We start from the raw sequence: 20,532 nt of genomic DNA, 5'->3' as shown, positions 1-20,532 counted from the left end.
TTGTAGCATTACAGTTTTAGCATTTATGACAAACATCCTCTTTAGCTTTTGGAATTCGCACTTACATCATCTTTGGCTTGTATAGTAGCAATCCTTAGCTTCGGCTTCTTGCAGTGGCAACCATCACCTTTGGGTGTTCACTTCCCAGTGACCTTGATTCAAGTATTCTAACTTGTGATTCAGGCAATAGTTAATGAAAAGACAAAAATAAACTTGCAAGGCTAAAAAAGGACACAGTATCATGGACCAATGTTCTAATTGATTGAGTAATGAGGGGCCTTAAGGTACAATACTAAATATTCAAACTAAACAGAGTACAATTCAAAATGAACAAATTACAAAGACACGAATAGTTAAATAATGAAAAAATTACAAACACGCAAATAATCAAATGATGCATACACACAAATTGAAAAAAGCATCACAACTAAAAAACAATACCGTGACTGCAAATTCATTGCTCCCCTTTTTTATGATTGGAAATTTTAGAGATATTATTGTTGATCGATTTGATTTGAGATTATTTGGAATTTGAAAATTGAATATGGTGTACAACTTAGCGCATGATTGTACAACGTATTTAGCTCTCACGCTTATCCTGCATTAAACACTTATTGCACGTGAATATCGATAATATCTCGATAACTTCTCCCCCTTTGACAAGTATCAAAAAGAGAAGAAGAAAACAAACAAATAAATCCCCGACAAAGAAAAAGCGAACAATTTAAATTCCACACTAGAGAACTAAACAAGCACAATAGAAACTGCATACAATTATTACCGTAAAACACGGAATTTCATAAAAATGATCAAGAAACGAGATAGCATAGAGAAATCACATACAATATTCGTTTGCTTTCATTTCTTCCCTAATCTTATTTCTACCTTCTTCTGCCTCCTTAGCCACAACTTCAATTCGACCTATAATCTGGTCTTCACAAACTTGATTATTAGCCAAGATCTTACCAAACCAATCATCAAAATAAGCTTTCACATTAGCATGTAACAAACCAACAGACGACGAACTAGCTTCTCCAGCATAACTAGTTCCCTTATTCTTCTTTGGTTCCACGAACCTGTCTTCATACCATTCAACACTAAAAATCAATTGAACAAATGAAGTGAAGAACAAAGACCTGTTTAGATTTTCCTCGTAGTGAAACATCCTCTCAATAATAAACATATACCAATTGATGTTGTTGCAATGGAGAAATTCCCACACCTACAAATCAAAGTCATCAACCCTGACCTAATTATGTGGCTTTCGATAGAAGACTTTGACTATGATCCAATAAAGGATTCTCATTTTAAATTTGACTTGGCTTATGTTAAAGTTGTAACACCCTAATTTCTCCCGCGTATTTATAATTAAAATCATAATAAAATAAAAACAATCACAATTAGGATGCCACATCCAACAACAACCTGCTCATATACTTTGATATGCAACAAATACGGTAATTAAAGAACATATCATGTGTCTGAAAGTTTACCTTTTATTAGCTGCCGAAAACACCAATAATTAAATATTTTAATTTCTCCAAACATAACTATCACAAATGTAGTTATAATAATAATAATCATAAAGAATGACAAAATATAACATAATATCCAACAATGGAAGTATACACATAGTTTCCTCCCGCCATAAACAAAATAAGAATTGACCTCCAGTGTTACATATCATAGCAGACACCGACTCAACAATTCATAAAGGAGAGAAACCTCTTCCACTAACTTCCACGCCTTCATGGTAGATCACCTGCGTGTTACCCACGTGGAGACAACATTCAAACAGAAGGGGTGAGATATCATAATTATATAAAGGAAAGCATGATAATAAGCAAGCATCAGATCATTACATGCACATCACCCATTCCACAACACAATCCACACAATCAAAATAATAATTAACCAACACCACAACAACACAACCAATATGCAATGCAATGATACTTACATCTTGACTCAATGCATGTGGTACCAAAATGTGAACTCACAGTTTCACTGCTTCGATCCCCGCCTAGGATCGAAGCTCACCAAACAGACCTCCGTCCAAAATCATTACTAAGTAACGCTTCACTAATCCATCACCATAAGAATTAGCTACTCACATCCAATCCGCACAGTGGGATTGAGGCTCACCAAATACGGACCTCCGTCCAACATGATAAATGCATGCAACATATTATGCATACCACATAACAACATGCACAAAGACCTTTACCATAGTAAATGTACCTCGCCACTACTGTCCACCTTGCACCAAACACCTACCAAAACATGCAGCAACAGCAACACAACAATATAGCAAGCAATAACAATGCATTTGCACACGTTCCACAAACAACATAAATTTCACTATGCAATAAATACATTATGGTACTGAAAATAATTTTAAGTTAAAGTACATTACACCATATTTCCAATGCTTCAAACGGAGCATCAACCGGACACCCAGAACTAGAGTTATGAATTTTTGAAATTTTTAGAAAATTTTCAACATAATAGAGTAATGGGTTACTTCATTTCAAGTAACGGGTTACTATAGTCCAGAAAACCATTTTTATAATTTTCGCTCCCATGTAATCTGTAACGGCCGTTTATTTTATTTAATTATTTAATTAGTTGATTTCGAATTATTTGGTGAAATTGTGGATTATATGTGAAATTGTGTTGTTGGAGGGGTGTAGGCTTAAAAGTGTAGAAACATGAGGGTGTGGCTATATATTAAAGTTTATGCTATTTCATTGTATAGTTGAATAATAACAATAATAATAAAATAAATGAGTAAATAGCTAGTGGGCCTATGTTGTGTTAGCATGAGGAATAATGGGGGGTGTTTATTAAGCCCAATAGTGAAGTAGAAATTTAGTAACGAGGTTAACATAAAATTAAGAGAAAGAAAATAGAATAGAGAATTTGGAGAGAACGTGAAAAGAGAATGTTTTCGTGAAAGAGGAGAAGAGACACAAAGAGGCTGGGGCGAGGATTCTATTGAAAGAGTAGAGAACCTTCAATCAAAGGTAAGGGTGGGGTTCTTACAATATAAAATTGGGTATGATGATTAGTAGATAGGAATGGGTTTGGATTTCTATGTTGATGTTTTAGGTTTTTCTTTGATTTCATCCTCTTTGTGCTTCGTATGGATTTCACACATGAATGTTGTGGTTGATTTGGTATTGGTATGATAATCTTGATGAATGTATGATGTTAAGCCCTATAAATAAGTGTTATAGGCTGTTACAAATGTTATATAATCATAGGATTTCGAATTCTGAAACTAGGACATTTTACGGGATCGAATTCGAAGGTACGGAAGGCCTCCAACGGCGAAAGTCACACTTTTTGGGTTTGTTTTGCTGTCAGGCTCGCCGAGCGATGGGTTCGAGAAGGTTAGCTACTGCCTTGCTTCGCCAGGAGAGCCATCCCATCCGCCGGGCGAAGCGAGTCAGAATCGGAATTTTGTAAAGGCCATAACTTGAGTTTTCGAACTCTGATTAATACGTCGTTTGAAGTGTTGGAAAGCTAACACAATGAACTATAACATAATAGAATAAAATGATTTATAGGATGTAGTCTCCTAGTATTTGTATTATAATTGAGTGATAAGACGATGTAGTGATAACATAATAAGTATGCCTTTTGCTATGAATCGACGTAACCATGTCATGATATAACTTGATACGTGTTTTCCTTATGACGATATGATGTTATTGAGATGATGATGTGTATTTTACCTATGATGAAATAATGACGCCTCCTGATGAATTAAGACTAAATATTCTTTTATTAAGAAGCTGAATGAACCGTGTCATATCGTTACTTAACTTGTGTACTATGTTGTTTGATGTTGTTATGAAGATGTACGTATGTATGTATGGAACATGAGATGAGGTATGATAAATATGTTGAATTGATGTTGTTATAACGATGAAGCAATGGCCTTTATTGGTGTTTTTTGAAGGCTTATGTCTTGTGGTTGCATAATTGTTGTCGTTGTGTTGCATGTTATATCGCATACATTGCATTCCCGATGGCCTGGATTGGCAAACTACAATGGTCTGGATTGGAAAATTACGATGACCTGGATTGCAAAACAAAGATGGCCTCAGTCCCATTGTGGGGATTAAGTGCAAATTGTGATGAAGGTGTATGCCTTGTTGACGCCTCTATTTATTGGCAATTTTGCGATGAGGGTGTATGCCTTGTTGACGCCTCTATTTATTGGCAATTTTGCGATGAGGGTGTATGCCCTATTGGTACCACGTGCATTTGCATAGTTGTTGGTCTCATGGCATTTTTCATGATGATGAATGATGACGAGCTATTTTGTGATAAATCTTTGTATAACTAATGATGTGATGATGAGCTGATTGTTGTGGAATACTTGTATACTACTTGTTGATGTGTGATATTGATGTTTTGTGAAGTGGTGAATTGTGTATGGCTTTATTCTCATATACTTGTTATCATACGCTTTCATATATTATTATGATATCTCACCCCTTCTGTTTGAATGTTACCCATATGTTGGTAATGTGCAGGTAATTCGAAGTAGCTTGAGATTGAGGTTAGCCGAGGATATTGTCTCATAGTGTGTAGAATGAGTTAGTGTTAGCTCTGGTACGTAACATTGGGGTTAATTGCGTTTTTTTGTTATGTTGGGAGTAAAACTTTTGTAGAACTCCACTTTGTTGGATTTATTTGACGATGTATGTTGAATATTGAATTATGATGATTATAACTTATGTTGGAAAGTTAAGAATAAATATTATTGATGTTTTTCCGCTACGAATAAATGAAATGAAGCTTAGATATGATGAATATGTTATTATGTGTTACGTATCCTATTATATGTGTATATGTGATGAATGAAGATGACATCCTAATTGTCTAATTGTTTTAATTCCTACTATTTATTTTATAAAATTATCGTTGGGGAATTAGGGTGTTACATAACCGGTTACTTCATTTCAAGTAACTTGTTACTTCACTGTAACCAGCCTAGAAACACATTTTCAACTCAGAGTAACGAGTTACTTCATATTAAGTAACTGGTTACTCGCTGACAGAAGCACTTTTCGGTAACTTTTTAAAATTGAAAATCACTTTAAGCCATCCCAAAACCCCATTCTCCTTATAAACCATTTAGCTTATGTTTTAACACGAAATAATCACTTTTTAAAGGTTTCAAAGCCCAAATATTTTTCTCCGAAAACACCCATAACTTAGTTTCGACGCTGACTCGCAACCATGCACAACAACACAACATCCACCATCAATCATTCATTCAAATACATAACACAATTCATCGTTCAATCATCAACCACAACATCATTAGACAACATTCTAACACATCTAATTCATTAACGACATACAATTGCATTATCCATACAATTAATCCAACAATTACAAAATTGCAACCATGATTATATCATTGAGAGAAGAAGAAAAACACAAAACCAAGCATAAACATAATCTACCCACCATCATCATACAAACCCTAAGATAATTAGAACCCCACCTTTACCTTATAGTTCTAGCAATCCCTTATATCTCTTAACAATGGAGGTCTCATTTTCCCTTGAGCCATAGCTTCCTATTATCACTTTCTTGTGTTTCACGTTCTGACAGTTTCTATCCTTTAACATCTCTTTTATATTTATTTTATTATATTATATTATTATTATTATTAAACCCAACTATTAAAATAATAATAATAATTATAGTAATAATAATTCCAACACTTATTTAATTTAAATAATACACATCTTATATTATTTAAATAAATAACTACTAACTAGTATTACAAATTAATTTAATTAGTCTTACTCACCACACCACCAAGTTCTACATTTTTACTCACACCCTTAACACCTAAAATTATATTTTCTAAGGCACCCTACACCAAAGGGCTTTCTAATACACTAAAACACCATTCACACAACAAGATCGCCAAATATCACATAATTAAATTACGAAAACAATTTAAATTAAATCAGGGCGTTACAAAAGTTAGCTATGTAAAGTCGGTCACAAAAAACAAACTGAAAAATAGATTGCACAAAATATATCAAATCCTATTGTGATGATCTTGTAACACAGACATTCATACCAACAGAATTCAAACCAAAATGAGCATTAAAATCAGTGTAGTTAAATTTAACTACACGTTCCTTAAATTTACTAACTAAACCGGAAGGAATCAACAATAGATTGTAGTAGAAAGCTTTGACGTGATGTGGATTAAATATTGTATTCAATTCAATGAACTTTAAAAAATCTTGTTTGGAGAAGGGTTCAAGAAACATGACATTCAACTCGGATCCAACATGCTTGTCGATAAAACACTATGAACCAATCGGCTTATTCAAGAATTTTTCCACAAACACATTCTTTCTCACTTCAGGTAGCAAATTATTAACCTTATGGCAGATAGCTAAAAGGGTTTGATTCTGAGCAGATGACTTTTTGCGAGCATTGCGAGAATCTTGATTTTCTTTAGACTCGGGCATATTTGTTCGAGACTTCTTAGGACAATGAGTGATGGGATATGAAAAACTTGCAATTTTCTTGCCTTTGCCTTTGTCGGATGAAGTGGAATTCATGGTTGATGGAAGTGATGATACCAAATGAAAATTGATGAATTGAAGGTTGGATCCAAAAGGGGTTTGATGAAATGTGATGAGATTAGTTTAGAGAAATTGAAACGGGTTTCTTTTTTAAGAGAAATTTTGAAAATGGGTTGAAATAAAGAGAAAATAAAAAATGAGCGCTGAAAAGTGTTAAATGGTGAATTTTACTTTCATGATTTGAATCATGTTATAAGTGTGATTTAAATCATGCATTAAAAATTTCAAGGAAATGAATTGTGATGTGCATCATGTACAAGTACTGACTCGAATGAAAATGTTTTTAATGAAAATGTATGAATGAATAAATAATGCGTATGTAGATGTTATGCACGAGCAAAATAAAAATTAAATTGATGCACGAGGAAATTGAATGAAAAAAACATGAAATGCATAAATATAGCACACACACATATTTCAGACAACCAATACACTTACACATAGAAATAATTATAAACATGCATACAAGAAAAAGAATAAAGGAGGGTTGAAACGATCATACCAATTTTGGTGATATAGGCTTAATTTGTTGCACACGAAAAACGACTAGTAGTCAACAACAAGAATAATATAAGCTAAAGTACAATCAATCATAAACAAATTGGATACAACTCCTCTTGCACATCTAAAAATCACTATCATACTCCTTCATAAAACTTTATATGAACTTGTACGGTGGATGTTATGATTATCTTTGATCAACATATCTTGACAATCTCAAATAACTGATTCAACTCTTTGACGATTATTGGCACTTTGGCAATTGTTGGGAACTTCGATAACATTGCCAAATGTCAAAAGCTGCTTTCACCTTCTTTTTACGATAACCTTGGATGATAGATCACTAGAAGATGTTTTTTCTTCTTTCTTTAATCTCTCAAAAACTTCAAGCATGTTGACATAAAAATTCATATCCATCTTTAATTAGGATCAATCAAGAACAAACTTTAAGATATAGTGTCTGGTTTACGGTTACACTGCACATACCTCAAAACTTTGTTAGTTCAATCCTGGATGAATCAAAACTTAGAGAATATCTTAAATACAATTGATGATTGAAGAAAATGTCAGTAAGTTTATACTTTAAGTTAATCTATGTAACATATGTAATGAATAATTAGACAATAGGAAATCAATGTAATACTATTGGGATTAACTGAATTGCATAAGCTTCCAAATTAATAGAAAAACTCGTCTAGGACCGAAAGGAACCATGTCCTCAACGTTTAGAGTCACAATACTTTTATCAAAATCTCAGCTCTAATACCAACTGTTGGGTGAGAATATGGACACAAAAGGTCTAAAAGGGATTTGAGTAGACCGATCTCCCAAAAAGGCAATTTGAAAAATAGTTTAGGGACCCATAAAATGAAATCAGATATTTTAAATACGAAGAAGTAAAACACAACTCGAAGAGAGCTTGGAAGCATCTCAATGAACTAATCCACTAAGAATATGACATGACATCAATAAAGGCATGATTCTTTCTGATGCAAATCAATTACAAGAGAACTAATTCCGCTTCAAATAAAGTGATTTAACATCCTTTACATAGAAATTCATTCAAAGCATAATTGGATTTATGATTATCAAATAGGTTTGATACATCACAAACCTAAGATTACACATTAAATCTCTATAAGTAAGATCTAACCTAAATGACATACAAGTAATACAATAGTGAAGTAGCTACAATAATAGATGTAGAAAATTAAATGAGATAAGGGAAGAAATAAAATTACACAGATATATATATATATATATATATATATATATATATATATATATATAGTTCTTCGGCGTTCGTCTTTACTTATCCAACTCCACTCTCTAATGGTGTTAAAACCATAGGAAAATAATCATGATCTTCCCCTATATCATAAGTTTGAAACAAGTGTTTTGATTACAACAAAATATTACACACGATAAATCCTCTATTGATGCAGATACTCAAATTGATAAAAAATCAAAATCCTCAGTGATCTTGATTTAATAACCTTGCTATCCACAATAACCTGCTCTAAGTCTTCGTATGTGGAAATCCACCCTGATCCCACTGATATCTTTTTCGAGCGATTGCCATTAGCTAAGCGTTTAATTGGATAACTGCTAACTTCATCTACGAACTATCTTTACACTACTTCACCAACATTGGACAACTCCTAACTGAAAATTCTAGTAACTCACACGCGATGTCGTATTGGATGTTATGACATCCACAATTACACAGAACAAAACGTTAAAATAGAAGTGCATAAAAACAGTAAAGAACATAACAAATTGTTCACCCAGTTCGGTATACAACAATACCTACTTTGTGGGCTACCAAGCCAGGGAGGGAATCCAATATAAGCAGAATTAATTCGGAGTTAAACTCCCCCGTTTACAACCCTTCTCTTAAGATCTATCCAATGTAATTCCAATCTATTCCTAAACCTGAGTATCTCCACTCACTCCCCCTCAATCACAACAGTGATTACAAACAAACATTAAATAATTTAGAGAGAAGACACACTTCAAAAACACACCTTGATCTGCTTAAAAGCTTCAATCAAGAGACACGCACTCGTGCTTAAAAGCTTAGAGTGACAAATAACATAAACAACCTATTCCAATATAATCATCAAAAGACAATTGCTTGGAGTACAAGAGACTAAACATAGGTACAAAACTACGGTTCTTCACAATTAACAAACTTTGTCTCTGCTTTCCAAATTAGGATTGCAGTCTTCTTATATGCAGCTCTTTGGCATTGGGCTTCTTAAGAATCAAATTAGGGTTAACCAAGTTAACCTAATTTACACGTCATCTGGTTGTTACAGAATGTGCTGTCAGCGAAATCTTCTAGTCGAAATATTCAGCACACAATAAAAGGTTTCCTAAATTGTAGATTGAGAGAAATCAGGAAACACAATAATAAAACATAACAACTCCTGGTGTCAGACAAGGATGTCATGACATCGGTCATGATATTCACAAAACATGTATTAGCTTAACACATGCAGCCTGCATAACACAATATAAATCATGTCATGACATCAGTCCAGACATTAAACTGTTAGAACAAGATTTGTTCTGATCAATTATCTTAGTTTTGATGATAACAATAATATGAATTTTGCTTAAGATAATATGGTACTCTAATCCAATGCAATTTCCTTTTCAGGAAATATATAAAGAGTATGCATAATTCAGCGCTCAGAAGCTTTGTCTCAAAGGGTTCAGCATGCAACATCAGAACATGGTCTGGCAAGACATCAGAAGATGGTCGAAGCAGAATCAGAACATGGGTCTATGGAAGCATCAGAAGAACATGAGATCAGAAGCACTGAAGTTCTGATGGTATCACGCACATAAGCACTTCAAGGTCAGAAGATCAGAAGATGCTTTGCACCAAGCTGTTTGACTCTGATGATATTCAAACGTTGTATTCACAAACATCAGATCAGAAGGAAGTACAAGTGGCAAGCTACGCTGACTGACAAAAGGAACGTTAAAAGCTATTAAAGGCAACGTCAGTAGACACAGCGTGAACAAGGCTCGAGGTAGTTGACAAAAGCGTATAACATTAAATGCGATGCTGTACGGAACACGCAAAGCATTAAATGCACTCAACGGTCATCTTCTCCAACGCCTATAAATATGAAGTTCTGATGAGAAGCAAGGTTAACGATTCTGAACAAAACAACTCATATTAACTTGCTGAAACTCTGTTCTATTCAAAGCTCAGAATCTTCATCTTCATCAAAGCTCACTACATTGCTGTTGTAATATATTAGTGAGATTAAGCTTAAACGTTAAGAGAAATATCACAGTTTGTGATTATAGCTTTTAAGAAGCAATTGTAATACTCTTAGAATTGATTACATTAAGTTGTAAGGAACTAGAGTGATCGTGTGGATCAGAATACTCTAGGAAGTCTTAGAGGTTATCTAAGCAGGTTGTAACTAGAGTGATCGTGTGGATCAGAATACTCTAGAAAGTCTTAGAGGGTATCTAAGCAGTTGTTCCTGGAGTGATCAGAAGACTCTGGAAGACTTAGTTGCTGACTAAGTGGAGAACCATTGTAATCCGTGCGATTAGTGGATTAAATCCTCAGTTGAGGTAAATCATCTCTGCGGGGGTGGACTGGAGTAGTTTAGTTAACAACGAACCAGGATAAAAATAACTGTGCAATTTATTTTTATCTGTCAAGTTTTTTAAAGCTACACTTATTCAAACCCCCCCTTTCTAAGTGTTTTTCTATCCTTCATAAACATCCAGGAATGTTTTACCACAAAATGCAGCCTATTTAAAAACATCTACAATCTCCCCCTTTGGCAAATTTTTGGCTAAAACATTCTCTCACACCATATCAGAGAACCACTTGCAGCAGAAAACACACAACCACACACAATCAGAGTTAATACAGTACATCATACCACACAGACAGCATACACCACTATTACCATCAGTATGCACACAACACAGCTATACTACCACACCAAGCAGTTGTCAAGTATAACAGAAATAAACTGCTATACTACATACATTCAAACAGATTAACACAAAATAAGCATATAAGAGTTGTTGATCACACAAACCACACATACTTGTTGTTCTGGGGTGACACTATTACACCCCCTGTTTGGCCACAAAAGTTGCCAAAGCAAACAACTGCCTTCTCCCTTTTTTTCTTTTTTTTTTTAATTTTATGGTTCCTCAAAGATGCAGACTCCTAATTTTCTCTGCAAGTTTTCAACTTGTGTAGCATCAAGAGCTTCTTTCTTAGTGCCCTTACTAAGCATGGTGTTAACTTTAGCACCTCTTTTGGATGTACTAGTACCACCATCTCCTTTGTCCGCACCAACACTGCAGCCTTCAGTGTCAATGTCATTGATATTGTGAGGAACATTCTTGTCATTATCTTTAGGATCATCTTCAGTCTTCTTGGTTAAGTCCTCAGTTTTCAAAATATGCACCATTTTTAACTGTGCATAATTCAGGATCTTATTAGGACTAGTTACCTCAATATGCATATTTAGATAAGACCCTGCTTTGGACGAGAGGGACTGAGATTGTTGAGACATCTCAATGAAGTGAGTAGTTTTAAACCATATTCTGTGGGAGAAGAGCAATTTGAGATCACACTAGAGTTGTTGTAAAGGAATGGCAACTGAAGAATCTTTTTGTGAACTGAGGAAACTTTCATATCTAGCTCATTAACAGCATCTAGATCAGTGGTTGACCTTTTTATAGAAATTTGTCTGTCCTCCACACAATATTTGATGTAGCAGGGCATAGTTATGACATCCCTCTTGACATTCTAATTAGATATACCTTGGTGTATCCAACTTAATTTAGACCAGTCTAATTTTTTTGTAGGAATCATACCTATCATCAGATCTTCAGTTGTGATAAGAAGGATCATGCTCTCCTTGCTTTCTTGAGTTCTCAGGTTGATTTGTGAATCCTTTGCTTTTTTCATCCAGATTCTTGAAGCTTGGTATATTTCTAGTGGCTCCTCTCTTAGATGAAATTGAAGGCCAATGGATAGCTTCCTTGGGATTTTAATACAGTACTCACCTTGAACAAATAGATTTCTCTTTTCATATCTCTAGTCCAGATGTCATTAAGCGCATTCATCATTGTTTTTGTTAGGTGAAAGTTGTGATTGTTACAGGAAGTTGTAGATGATTTTCTTGATCTTCTGACAGCTTCAGGGATTTGGTTCCGAATAATAATCTCCCTATGAAGAACATTTTGGATATTAACTGATGAGAATTCATCAATTCCAGAGGCTCTGTTTGTCTTACTGTTCACAATTGAGTTCTCAGCATATTTGGATGTTAAGACATCTGTTTTGACATTTTCATATTCTACTGAGGTAGTAGTCTCACCTTCTTCTACAGCATCCCACTTTATTGTCATGTTCTTGCTTGTAGCAGGAATGCACTTGTCCTTTTTGTGACTCTCATCTTGTCTAGGTTTCCTTCTTCTAGAGCTTCCTGTTTTCTTTATAACCTCCTCCTTATCTTTGTCACAACTTGAGTGTTTAGTGTCAACACATGACTTTTGCTGAGGTGGCTTTATCTTGGCCAGATTTTCCTGTTGAGGGATATTTATTTTGGTAGGTGTATGATTTTCAGGACATGAGAACCTCAAGTGACCTATCATACCACATTGATAGCATCTCTTGGCTGAGACATGTTTGTGTTTTTCCGGATGTTGAGGATCTTGATTGAACTTCTTTTTCTTCTTCTTGTTAGGAGTGATTGTCTTGCTGATATTTGTGACTTGAGTACTTCCCATTGTTTTCTTCTTGTTTGATCTTGTGTTATGCAGTTTTCTCTCTATATCAATAATGTTTATTATGAGACTTACTCTTTCTTCTTTTAATAGGGCATAAGCATTTTTATACACTGTCAGTGTTTTGCTCAGTTCTCCATTTAGTAGACACATCTCAGAGTATCCAGCAACAAGTTCACTAACGGTGAGTTCTTCAATATAAGACTCATCATCAGACTCATCTTCTTCTTCCATCTGGTTCTTTGTTCTGGGAACGGGAACCTCTAGCTTGATAGTTCTTTCTTGATGATTACCCTCAATTTTTTCTTTGGCCACGTGACAAGCAGAAGGAAACTTGGAGTTTTCAGGCTCCCATAGGTAACAATTATTCTTAGATCTGACTCCCTTCATGATTTCTTCATTTTTTTTCCATTAGTAAAAATACACTCTTCTTTAGTGAACCTGACATAGAATCCTTCATCACACAATTGGCTGATGCTTATAAGATTTGCAGCCAGTCCTTATACAAGTAGGACATTGTTCAGATTAGGAACCCCATGACCTCCTGTCTTGCCAACACCTTTGACTTCTCTTATTTCTCCATCACCAAGAGTCACATAACTGGTTCCCTCAAGTTTGATGTCTACTAATAAGTTCTTTCTTCAAGTCATGTGATTTGAGCAACCACTGTCAAGGTACCAATCTTCCGTGGCAGGCATTCTTAGAGAAGTATGTGCTACTAGAGCAACATTCTTGACCACCCACTATTGCTTTCTGTGAAGAGTATCATATTCAGGGTTGGCTTGATGAGTTTGGTTTGGATATCCAACTAGTCTGGAACAGAATGGCTTTATGTGACCAAATCTTTCACAGTGGTGACATCTCCATCTTTGGAATTTCTTCTTTGTATGGCCTCTTCTTCTGTTTCCTTGATGTTGTGACATTGGTGCTGACATCTGGTTTGTCACACAGGCTTCAGGTTTTGATCTCCTGATCCCAGAAGTGAGTTCCTCTATAGCCACAAATCCTACCCCAGACATATCTCCTGCTCTTTGTCCAGACTCTAGAATTTCTTCTAGAGTATTAGTTCCATTGTTCAGCATTCTGAAGGATTTAGTCATTTGATCAAGCTTGTAGTTCAACATGCTCACTTCAATACTGAGAGAGTCTATGGTTGCAAGATGTCTATTTTTCTCAGTTTCTAGCTCCTTTATGATTATCCCTCGCTTCTCCAATTGTTTGCAGACTTAAGCATTCTTGATACACAACTTCCTGTATGAGGAAGCAAGTTCATCAAAGGTTAGCTCGTCATCACTGGAATCATCATCAGATGCATAGACCCTCGTTGGAACTATGACATGTTTTGCAGTTTCCTCTTCAGACTCAGAGTCTTCATCAGACCAAGTAACAGACAACCATTTCTTTTTCTCTTTGAGGTAGGTGGGACATTCAGCTCTAATGTGTCCATATCCTTCACATCCATGAACTAAACCCCTTTTCCTTGATTGGGCTTCTCTTCATCTTTGAATCTCTTGCTTGGATCATAAGTCCTGCTGATGTCATTGGAAGTGTTCTTGGCATTGGGTCGGGACTTCTGATCAACCCTTTTAATAAACATGTTGAATTGTTTTCCAAGCATGGCTATGGCTTCTGATAAATTTTCATCACTTCCAGCATTGTTTTCTCTTGAATTATCTTCTGTGTTGGAAACAAAAGCTATGCTCTTGTTCTTCTTTTCAACAGATTCACAAATACTCATTTCAAAGGTTTGTAGAGAACCAATGAGTTCGTCCAGCTTCATGTTGCTGATGTCCTGAGCTTCTTCTATAGCAGTCACCTTCATATCAAATCTCTTAGGCAGTGATCTAAGGATCTTTCCTACCAATTTTTCTTCAGACATTTTTTCTCCTAAGGCTCCTGAGTTGTTTGCAATCTCAAGGACATTCATGTAAAACTCATAAATGGTTTCATCCTCTTTCATCTTGAGATTTTCAAACATAGTGGTAAGCATTTGAAGTTTAGACATCTTTACCTTGGATGTGGCTTCGTGAGATGTTTTGAGAATATCCCAAACTTCTTTAGCTAGAACACAGTGCTGCACGAGTCTGAATATGTTTTTGTCAATTCCATTGAACAAGGCATTTAGTGCCTTGGAATTGCCCAAAGTTAACTCTTCTTCAATTTTGTTCCATTATGCTTCAGTTTTCTTTAGACTCTTGCATCTTTGTTCGAGGCTTCTTAGGACAAGGAGTGATGGGATATGAAAAGCTTGCAATTTTCTTGCCTTTGCCTTTGTCGGATGAAGTGGAATTCATGGTTGATGGAAGTGATGATACCAAATGATAATTGATTAATTGAAGGTTCAATCCAAAAGGGGTTTGATGAAATGTGATGAGATTAGTTTAGAGAAATTGAAAAGGGTTTCTTTTTTTAGATAAATTTTGAAAATGGGTTGAAATAAAGAGAAAATAAAAAATGAGCGCTGAAAAGTGTTAAATGGTGAATTTTACTTTCATGATTTGAATCATGTTATAAGTGTGATTTAAATCATGCATTAAAAATTTCAAGGAAATGAATTGTGATGTGAATCATGTACAAGTACTGACTCGAATGAAAATGTTTTTAATGAAAATGTATGAATGAATAAATAATGCCTATGTAGATGTTATGCACGAGCAAAATAAAAATTAAATTGATGCACGAGGAAATTGAATAAATAAAACATGAAATGCATAAATATAGCACACACACATATTTCAGACAACCAATACACTTACACATAGAAATAATTATAAACATGCATACAAGAAAAAGAATAAAGGAGGGTTGAAACGATCATACCAATTTTGATGATATAGGCTTAATTTGTTGCACACGAAAAACGACTAGTAGTCAACAACAAGAATAACATATGCTAAAGTACAATCAATCATAAACAAATAGGATAAAACTCCTCTTGCACATCTAAAAATCACTATCATACTCCTTCATAAAACTTTAGATGAACTTGTATGGTGGATGTTATGATTATCTTTGATCAACATATCTTGACAATCTCAAATAACTGATTCAACTCATTGACGATTATTGGCACTTTGGCAATTGTTGGGAACTTGGATAACATTGCCAAATGTCAAAAACTGCTTTCACCTTCTTTTTACGATAACCTTGGATGATAGATCACTAGAAGATGTTTTTTCTTCTTTCTTTAATCTCTCAAAAACTTCAAGCATGTTTACATAAAAATTCATATCCACTTTAATTAGGATTAATCAAGAACAAACTTTAAGATATAGTGTCCGGTTTACGGTTACATTGCACATACCTCAAAACTTTGTTAGTTCAATCCTGGATGAATCAAAACTTAGAGAATATCTTAAATACAATTGATGATTGAAGAAAATGTCAGTAAGGCTATACTTTAAGTTAATCTATGTAACATATGTAATGAATAATTAGACATTAGGAAATCAATGTAATACTATTGGGATTAACTGAATTGCATAAGCCTCCAAATTAATAGAAAAACTCGTCTAGGACCGAAAGTACCATGTCCTCAACTTTCAGAGTCGCAATACTTTTATCAAAATCTCAGCTCTAATACCAACTGTTGGGTGAGAATATGGACACAAAAGGTCTAAAAGGGATTTGAGTAGACCGATCTCCCAAAAAGGCAATTTGAAAAATAGTTTAGGGACCCATAAAATGAAATTAGATATTTTAAATACGCAGAAGTAAAACACAACTCGAAGAGAGCTTGGAAGCATCTCAATGAACTAATCCACTAAGAATATGACATGATATCAATAAAGGCATGATTCTTTCTGATGCAAATCAATTACAAGAGAAAAAATTCCGCTTCAAATAAAGTGATTTAACATCCTTTAGATACAAATTCATTCAAAGCATAATTGAATTTATGATTATCAAAAAGGTTTGATACATCACAAACCTAAGATTACACATTAAATCTCTATAAGTAAGATCTAACCTAAATGACATACAAGTAATACAATAATGAACTAGCTACAATAATAGATGTAGAAAATTAAAGGAGATAAGGGAAGAAATAAAATTACACACACACACACACACACACACACACACACACACACACACACACACACACACACACACACACACATATATATATATATATATATAGTTCTTCAGTGTTTGTCTTTACTTATCCAACTCCACTCTTCAATGGTGTTAAAACCATAGGAAAATAATCATGATCTTCCCCTATATCATAAGTTTGAAACAAGAGTTTGATTACAACAAAATATTAAACACGATAAATCCTCTATTGATGCAGATACTCAAATTGATAGCAAAAACAAGATCCTCAATGATATTGATCCAATAACCTTGCTATCCACAATAACCTGCTCAAAGTCTTTGTTTGTGGAAATCCACCCTGATCCCACTGATATCTTGTCCGAGCGATTGCCATTAGCTAAGCATTTAATTGGGTAACTTCTAACTTCATCTACGAACCATCTTTACACTACTTCACCAACATTGGACAACTCCTAACTGAAAATTCAAGTAACTCACACGTGATGTCGTACTGGATGTTATGACATCCACAATTACACAGAACAAAGCGTTAAAACAGAAGTGCGTAAAAACAGTAAAGAACACATCAAATTGTTCACCCAGTTCGGTATACAACAATACCTACTCTGGGTGCTACCAAGCCAGGGAGGGAATCCAATATAAGCAGAGTTAATTCGGAGTTAAACTCCCCCGTTTACAACTCCTCTCTTAAGACCTACCCAATGTAATTCCAATCTATTCCTTGACCTGAGTATCTCCTCTCACTCCCCCTCAATCACAACAGTGATTACAAACAAACATTAAACAATTTAGTGAGAAGACACTGAAGGATAGAAAAACACTTAGAAAGGGGGGTTTGAATAAGTGTGACTTTAAAAACTCTTAAGATAAAAACAATGAACACAATATTTTTATCCTGGTTCGTTGTTAACGAAACTACTCTAGTCCACCCCCTTAGAGTGATTTACCTCAACTGAGGATTTAATCCACTAATTAATCTTGATTATAATGGTAATCCACTTAGAAACACTCTAAGTCTTCTAGAGTATACTGATCACACCTTGATCACTCTAGGAAATCAACACTTAGAAACTTCTAAGTCTTCTAGAGTCTACTGATCTCACTGATCACTCTAGGAACCTTTTACAAATCAATGTAAAATAAATGTTTACAAGAGTATTCAAATGCTTCTTAGAAAGCTATAATCACAACTGTGATATTTCTCTTAAGTTCTAAGCTTATCACTCACTAAATATTACAAAGAATGCGAGCTTGAAAATGAAGTTTGTATGTTTTGATTTCAGCGGCGTTTTGGTATTCTTGCAAGAGTTGTTCGTAATTGCTTCTGATCAGAACTTCATATTTATAGGCATTTTAAGAAGACGACCGTTGAACTGCATTTAATGCGTTGCGTGACTGGACAACTTTGCATTTAATGTTTTCACTGTTTTGTCAACTACCTCGAGCCATGCTTTTCTCTGCTTTTACTGACTTTGCCTTTTGTAGCTTCTAACGTTCCTTTTGTCAGTCAAAGATTAGACTTCGTAGCCTGTCATCTAGTACTAACTTCTGATCTCTAATTTTGTGAATACAATGTTTGAATAATCAGAATCAGAGTTACAGCTAGGTGCAGAGCATCTTCTTGTCTTCTGACTTTGAAGTGCTTTTAGCGTGATACCATAAGAACTTCAGTGCTTCTGCTTCTGATCTCAAGTTCTTCTGATGCTTCATAGACCATGTTCTGATTCTGCTTGACCATGTTCTGATGTCTTGCGAGAGCATGTTCTAATGTTGCAATCCTGAACCTTCTGAGTCAGTGCTTCTTAGCGTTGAATTGTGCATACTCCTTATATATTTCCTGAAATGGAAAATGCATAGGATTAGAGTACCACATTGTCTTATACAAAATTCATATACATTGTTATCATCAAAACAAGAATATTGATCAGAACAAATCTTGTTCTAACAGACACACTTCAAAAACACACCTTGATCTGCTTAAAAGCTTCAATCAAGAGACACACACTCGTGCTTAAAAGCTTAGAGTGACAAATAACATAAATAACCTATTCCAATACAATCATCAAAAGACAATTGCTTGGAGTACAAGAGACTAAACACAGGTACAGAACTACGGTTCTTCACAATTAACAAACTTTCTCTCTACTTTCCAAAATAGGATAGCAGTCTTCTTATATGCAGCTCTTGGGCCTTGGGCTTCTTAAGAATCAAATTAGGGTTAACCAAGTTGACCTAATTTACACGTCATCTGGTTGTTACAGAATGTGCTGTCAGCGAAATCTTCTAGTCGAAATATTCAGCACAAAATAAAAGTTATCCTAAATTGTAGATTGAGAGAAATCAGGAAACACAATAATAAAACATAACAGCTCCTGTTGTCAGACAAGGATGTCATGACATCAGTCATGACATTCACAAAACCTGTATTAGCTTAACACATATGCAGCCTGCATAACACAATATAAATCATATCATGACATCAGACAAGACATTAAACATCCAGGAATGTTTTACCACAAAATGCAGCCAATTTAAAAACATCTACACTAACTCTGCTTACGAACCATACCCAGTTTTTCCAAAGTCTTCTATGGAGTATAGTGAATCTCTTCTCTTGATAGATAACACAACTTCCAAACCGCACTCGTGAAACGATTCTTGCACCTGTTACAAACAAAAAACTTCACAAAAATAATATTGGATATCTTAATGTACCACTAGTCTCCCTCAAATGCTCAATCTTTAGAGATGAGGGTCCATAATAGTGGATTAGGACTAAGGTTGAAGATGACGAACTATGCCAAAAGAATCACACACACACACACACATACTATAATTCTCACAGGATCCACATTCTAGGATGTTAATCGCAAGGTATCTACAAGGAGGTAGATGTTGGTAAATGAAGAACACACACAAAGGTTATCTCAAATTTCTGGGTAAAATGATTTTTGGTTCTTGATGATTATCATAAGCTTGATCAAAATTGAAACCTTACAAGATTGATTATCTCTCTTTCTCTAGTTTCCCTCAATAAATAATACACACATAAAGTGTAACAAAAAAGGAGATGTAATCTATCATGAATTACATTCAAGATGTTGTTTTCAAACAAGAAAAAGATACAAAGGGTGTTGGAAATAGGCACACTAAAGAAGGAAAGACAAATTGATATTTTGTCTTACAAAAGTTTCATCTTTCTTTTATTATGCAAAAATTTCATAATGAGAGAGATTCTTGTTTTTGGATCAAAGAAACAACTATTTAAATCTAAGGTGGAAATTTGGAATTTTGAGGTTATGATTCAAATCACTATTCAAACACATGACTTGAGTCAATTGTAAACAATGATTTGAGCTATATTGTGTTTTGATTCGAGTCACTTCTATTTCATAATTCGAATCAAATATGGCAGGGCCAAATTGCTTTCATGGATGTTATGATTCGATTCAGGTTAAACTTGTGATTCGAGTCAAATCACACAGTGCAAAAATCCAATTTTCACAACTTGCATGATTCGAGTCACACAATGTACATGATTGGAATC

Source organism: Vicia villosa, linkage group LG6, assembly GCF_029867415.1.
Source record: "Vicia villosa cultivar HV-30 ecotype Madison, WI linkage group LG6, Vvil1.0, whole genome shotgun sequence".
NCBI lineage: Eukaryota > Viridiplantae > Streptophyta > Magnoliopsida > Fabales > Fabaceae > Vicia > Vicia villosa.
This window is presented reverse-complemented; position numbering follows the sequence as displayed.